This window comes from Gallinula chloropus (genome assembly GCF_964237585.1).
Source record: "Gallinula chloropus genome assembly, chromosome: 2".
In the NCBI taxonomy this organism is placed as follows: domain Eukaryota; kingdom Metazoa; phylum Chordata; class Aves; order Gruiformes; family Rallidae; genus Gallinula; species Gallinula chloropus.
Window position 1 is genome coordinate 91,606,804 of NC_140086.1, and position 6,736 is coordinate 91,613,539.

Consider the following 6,736-nt stretch of genomic DNA (forward strand, 5'->3'; position numbering starts at 1 on the left):
AAGGCAGAGGCATCACTCCAGACGTGACACTGAAGAGAACTGCAGTTGTCCTTTTCCCTCTGCTCCTTCCCTGTGCTGAGGCCAGTGCACACCACCAGTACTTGCATCAGGGTGACTGAACCCAGGTGCATCTTTATAGGGTGCCATGAGAGCTCAGACTCACATGACGGTGACTGAAACACGTTCTCTCTTGTGAAAGGTTGGTAAGCACACTTGAAAGCATTTAATCAAGTTATTTTTGTTCCTGTCTCAGTATGATGAGCATAGCTTGGCAGTCCAGGTCCTTAAATACAAGATCACATATGAAGGAACTGTCAAGCCATTGTTTTTGTACCATGAACTTACTGTTTCCCTTTGTACCTGTGCAAACTTCTGGTATTCATGTCCTGTGGCAAGAAGCTTCTTTTGACTAAGCTGTGTTAAAAAGAAAGTGTGCTTTGGATTGGTTTGAACCGGCCATCTAGCTTTGCCCGGTGCCCCAAATCCCAGAATAACCCCCACAGCCAACAACAGACCCTTGACAACCAGAGGGTGACTGACAAATCTGGAAAATTTTTGGAGCAGAGTGACAAAGCTGATCAGAAGTGGAAGTACAGGTAGATGAGTTCAAATTAAAGACGATGCTCAGGAATGACTAACAAATGTGTGGTTTGTGAGACATGCAGCTCTCTGATGAGTACTAACACCCTCCCACTCTCCTGAGTGTGAGAGAGGAATTTTTAGTGTGACATGCAGGGCTATAACAAGGGCTAATAGTGTGACAGTCAGGCTGAACGTAAGGTAAAATTTCCTGACAGTGAGATATATTTTGCTGTGGAACAGTCTCCTGAGGGAAAGGGCAGAAACCCAACTGCTTGGTCCTTTTAAAAGCCAGACTGGACAAAGCATTAGGAAAGGTACTCCAGAGAGCAAGCATTAATTGGCAGGAAGAGGAACTGGTGATCTAATAGGTCCTTTCCATTTCTAGCTCCTATGACATGATATTCTCTGTAACAGGTTTTGACTGGTTTCAAGCTCAGAGGGTAACAGGGAGATAAAGCTGAATGTAAAAGATTAACAATAAATAAAACCGGTAGGCTTATTTAATAGTCATGGAAAGTGCCAGATTGAGAGTTCCTTAGGCCAATGGTGCTATTCGAAAATAGCATCGCAAATGGGAAAGTGAAAATTATTACATTGGCAATGACTATGGTAATGGCTTGTTTGTATAGAGCCCTGGTAGTCCAGGAGGATCTGTGAGCACATTTCAGACTGGGGGTGTGCACGCGCGCGTCCATGTAATGGGAGAATTGCTGCAGCTGACACCGAGATGTAGCAACCATTGGACTGAAACAACCCACTTTAATGGCAAACAGCAGCAGTTTAAGATAGAATATAAAGAGTAACTTCCACAATTGAAACTGTAAAAGAGTTGGTTTATTTGGCAGAATTTCATTTAGTGATCATGATTGCGGAAGAACTTTTTCATGGTGAGGGTGACAGAGCCCTGGGACAGGCTGCCCAGGGGGGTTGTGGAGTCTCCTTCTTTGGAGATATTCAAGACCTGGATGGACACCAACCTGTGTGATCTGTCCTAGGGAACCTGCTTTGGCAGGGGGGTTGGACTTGGTGATCTCTGGAGGTCCCTTCCAACCCCTACAGTTCTGTGATTCTGTGATTAGTGATATAGGCACAAGTTTCTTTTGCCGCTGCCTTTCCTTGTGTCTTTGCCTTTTAAGGCAGCAGCATCTGGCAATGTTGACCTGACTTCACTGGTTGCTTTTGGCTGGGCAGAGAGGAATCTGCTGAACTAGCATGACCCTGAGCCAAGCCACATTGGACTGTTGTCAAAGATGGGCATGAGTAGGTCACTCTCATTGGTCATGGCTTCACTGGTTCTCTTGGGCCACGTCACCCTCACACCCTTATCTCTTGGAAGCTTTCCAAGAAGGGTTTCTTGTCGGTGCTGTACTTTCCAGGCTGTTGGCCCTAAGTATTTGGTTTATGTTGTAGTGTCTTGCCCTTGCCTGGTGCCTGAATGCAGTCTGTATAGGCAAAGGTTGCCTCTCTGTGTCATCTTTGTCTCCTCCTTGTGAGTCCTGACTTGTAGGCTCTGACATCCTGGACGAAGACCCATCTGGATGCCTATCTGTGCAATATGAGCTAGGGAGCCTGCTCTGGCAGGGGGGTTGGACCCAATGATCTCTCGAGGTCCCTTCCAACCCCTACAATTCTATGATTCTATGATTATTTAATTTAGCAAAGACAAGCAAACCCTGTTGAAAAAGTCTGAAAATGTGAAATCGTGAGGTCTGTGTATGGAACCAGAAAAGGCAATTTGGTAAAGCTGAAATAGACTATTAACTGATTTTAATATTCTAATTTTGAAGTGAACTGTGTTGGTTATCATTTATGTGGAAAACAACTCTTTCTTTCCTTTTTATAAGCAGTCACAAGTCTATGAGAGTGGCCAGAATACAAGTATCCTGCATTGTTTATCGCCCATGAAATTAGACTTAGACCACAGGCCCGAAGAGTCATTTCATTTGAAAGAGGAAGGAAATTAAGTAGGTGAGAACTTGCATGTTGAACTTGTCATCCTCCTGGAGCCACATGTTCACCATGAAACTGACTCACATGGCATTAAAAATTACTTGTTCTCATTTACACTATCTCCAATGCTATGTTTAACCCAATATTGGTTAGCTTCACAATTAATCAAACTGTATGCATTTGTTAATGAAGGTAGCAAACATTCCTGTACTAAGGGCCATTAACTACCAAGTAGCTGAGGTACTGTATAGTTCGACTGCCTCTGTTTTTCACAAATCACTGGACAGATTTATGCAATATGCAACATTTTTGTTCAATAGTCACTACAGATTTAGTTCTTTTGGCTGGTATCTAGTCATGCATAAATCAGTCAAAATTTTCCTTTGAATGTTTTTATTATTCATAGGGGTTGGTTGGAGTTAGCGTTCTTGCTTTATCCACTAGAAATGTTAGCATTTCAACAAAACAAAGTACTCAATGAAGCCTGAGACAAAATCCTGCCACTTTCATGTTTCCAAAACATCAGAGCCCAAAAAATATTTATTTAAAAACAATGGATGTGATAGTCCTTTTCCTTTCTTTTTTTTCCCAGATTGATGAGGCATTCAGAGACGTTACAGGAATTGCTACTTCCTTATGTTATGTGCTAGTAGAAAGCTGACTTGAAAGCCACTGTAAACCTTGATATGGGGTTCCCAGGACTCGCAGGTTCTTAGCATTGTTGCAGCTGGCAAAATGGTTGCACCAACAGTTTCCACCACGTGAGCTGCCAAAATTGCAAGGTTTCTCTAAAATGGCTTGATTTCTTTTCTGGACTGTCTTATGGAAAATTTCCCTGCCTAAAAACTTTAAACTAGTCCTAGGACTTATACTGTAGATTAGTGCTTGACTTTCAGTAGGACACATTTCTATTTAGGCCTCTTAGCAATCCTACCTTTCTTAAGAACACAGCAAAAAAATCTCTCAAACTGGGTTGTTCATTATCTGCTGTTACCTGATGGTCAGTCTGCCTTGTTTTGGAAGAAGGATGGCCTCTGGCAAGAGGTTGTAGCTCCCTTTCCTCTGCTTGGTGGCTGCTGGTATGAGGAAGCTGAAAAAAGATGGGAAGGGACCTCCTCTGTGATCTAGCAGCAAAACTGTGGTACGAGTGAGCCAGAGATCATTGTTTCCTACTTAAATGGGATGTGATTCCAAAATCCAGGCACTGGTCAAGGAGGTCTAAGTACCATAATAAATGATGTGATCGACTGAAAAGGCAGTGGAGGGGCTTCTGCTTTTTATTTCCATCAGTGGCACTGACCAGTCAGACTGTGAAGTTGTTCCCCTCGGTTTTCCAGTCTGCAAAATGGGACTGGTGATTCCAGTCTTCATTTGCAACATGTTTTGAGACCTCCAGAGTTAACACACTGCAAAAGCCCACTTTATTAGTGTGGGTATTTGTTGAGACAATGTTTGCATTTACTTACATCATGGCACATCCCAATCGTACAGGGACCTTCTACAGTATCTGGTGCAGTACAGTGAGAAGGGCTACTCAGAAACGGTCCCTGAACTTCAGCCAGTTGCCATGGAAACAGAACAGTTTAGTAGGCAAGGAAAGAAAAGTGAGATATTCTGTTAACTTATAGCATCAACACAGCATTTTGAAATGTCTCTGGTTTTCTGGGTCTGGGCTTGCAGGACACATTACTGAGCTCTAGGACTTCCCCCTGGCCCTGAATCCTTCTTCTCCAGCTCACCAACAGTAAACAAACATGAGACAAAAAGTGGAAAATCACAATGGTGAAAACACTGATGGTACCTTTCCCTTGGCTCTTTCATTGATAGGATGGATGGGAGTGGAATCTGAATCTCTGAATCTCTGAAGCCCTTCTGCATGGACTTGGTATCAAAAGCTGATGAATACCATCTTCTGGTCTACTTTCTACTCTTCATTTCATACATGCAGCTGCCAAGTGCTTCTTTAGCCCATGGTTCTAGTTCAAGAACTTGTCCTCCAGCCTGTCCCAGGGGCACTATTCACCCTCAGAGCCTTGAGCAGAGAGCAGGCAGGGATGCCATCCTGGTCTAGAATCCTCAGATGGTGAGAGGCTTTTCACTTGCACCTGGCAGCTGGCTCTGGCATCATCATGCCCTGGGGAGGACCTGCTCCCAAACTCTCACAGTGGGTTTTGCAGCAAGCACCTGTAACAATGGAGGAAGTCCGTGGGGAGAGGACTAGCAAGAGCTGATACCACCCCACAGGGGCCTGTTCACGCCATCCCATGTTTCTCTGAGGAAGCTTTGCAGAGGAGGGGGGGGCAGCACCCTGACGTCTGCAGCGTGGTGTGCATTAAAGGTTTCATCATCCTCAGCTAGGAGCTTACAAACAAGCAGGCTTGTAGCCAACTTGGCAGCGCAGAGCCAAAATCAGGTGCCCCCGCACCAAGGAAGGGTTGGGAACGGCGGTGCCTCGGCTGCCAAAGGCCTGTTGAAACATGTAGCAGTAACCAAGGAAACTTCACACTAGAGCCAGCCCAACATGATGAATTGCTGCCTAATAACTGGCTGCTAAAGGGTCCAGCTAATTCAGTCACTCCTCCTGGGGCAGGTGCTGCGTGGGTGACTTTTACTCACTCACCTTTTGTGCTAAATATTCCTAGCACAAATGTAACCTTTGTGGTGAAGCGGGAAACCCACCACCCAAAACCCCTGTGCCCTGCAAGCATGGTCCCACTGTCAGAGGGACTGTGGGAAGCCTTTATGTCACAGCAGCTCGCTGCAGCCGTGTCTGCACTGTGCCACCAGGTGTGACTTCCCTGGCCCACAGTGCCATGTTAGGATCTTACATGTAGGCCAGGTTCTTAGGTGATTTCTGCTAGTTTAAGGGTCATCTGCAGTTGGTCACCAGGAACATGTTCTCCATCCAGGGAAATGGTTGGAGGGATGCAGTTGTCACCCAGTGTCACATCCTGATGGGCATGTGAGGTCTTTTCCTTGGTGGCCCAGGGCTGTGTGACTGGGATCTTGCTTGCGGGAACGCACTAAATGGTCTTCTGCTGGAAACAGAGCTTGTGAGGGGGAGATGGTAAAAATTGTTTCAAGGGAAGCTGGAAGGTGTAAGAAAGGCCACTTTGGAGATGAGGAGAGGGACAAGTGATGAATGGTTTTGGGGTGCCATGTTAAGTGACATGAACTTCCTGCTCTTCAAGCTTTTATTTTTGGAGGAAAACTGTTGAGAACTTTCCTGCTGATGAAGCATCACATTAATGGAGATGGTTGCAGGGTGGAGGCCATAGATTTTATAAAGGAAATTATTAAAATTATCTGGTGGGACACACTTGCTGTAGGAAGTGTTACTGAGGTTCTGAAGATGGTAGGAAGGAGACAGGGGGCCAAGGAAATTTCTTTAAAAATTAGGGAAAGCATAGGGAAACTTAACAGAAAAAACAAGATAAAATGGCAATTGCATATAAGCCCACGGATGCACTCCCTTGCTTTCTCTCTTACACCCACGCACTCAGGAACATCTTTCTGTCCAAAATAGCAGGGTAAAGGCATCATAGCCTTTATTGTCAAGAGTGATTTCTCTTTACATGTCACTGGCAAGAAATTCTCAGAACAGGTGGATATATTGCACAAAACTTAGACACTTCCTTTTTTTTCCTTTTCTAAACCTAAACAAAAGAAAGAAAAAAGCCCCCCATGAACTGTGAAGTTGAAGAGCTGCATGCTGGATGGAGGAAGGCTGAACACAACTATTTGTATGCCAGTAATGCAGTATGAGGCAGCAGGGTGATTGTGTGGGGACCCAGGGCTTCACAGGAATGGCTTTTAGTCCATGCCCATTTGCATTTGAGGATGTCAGAGAACCTGGCTGTAGGTTCCTTGTGCCTTTCACTACTGAAATGCTTTGCAATCTAGGGGTGGTGGTTTCCTAACCCTCCTATTCATCCTGAAAGGAGCATCATTGGAAATAACCTAGTGGCCACTCTTGCCTGGGGGCAAGACACCGCACAAGACCGATGCCTTTTGGGTGTACGGGCTGAAGAGAGATTGTTATGCAGCAGGATGAAGAGTGGTGGCTGCCAGCTGGGTTTGAACTTGTGCCGTCCTTACACACTCCTGGCGATAACACTCTGCTCAGAAGGACCAAACTTTGGGTGTTTCTGGGAAGATAAAGCCTTTGAATGCTCAGTAAGGTTGGCGTAGTCCACCCAGATTA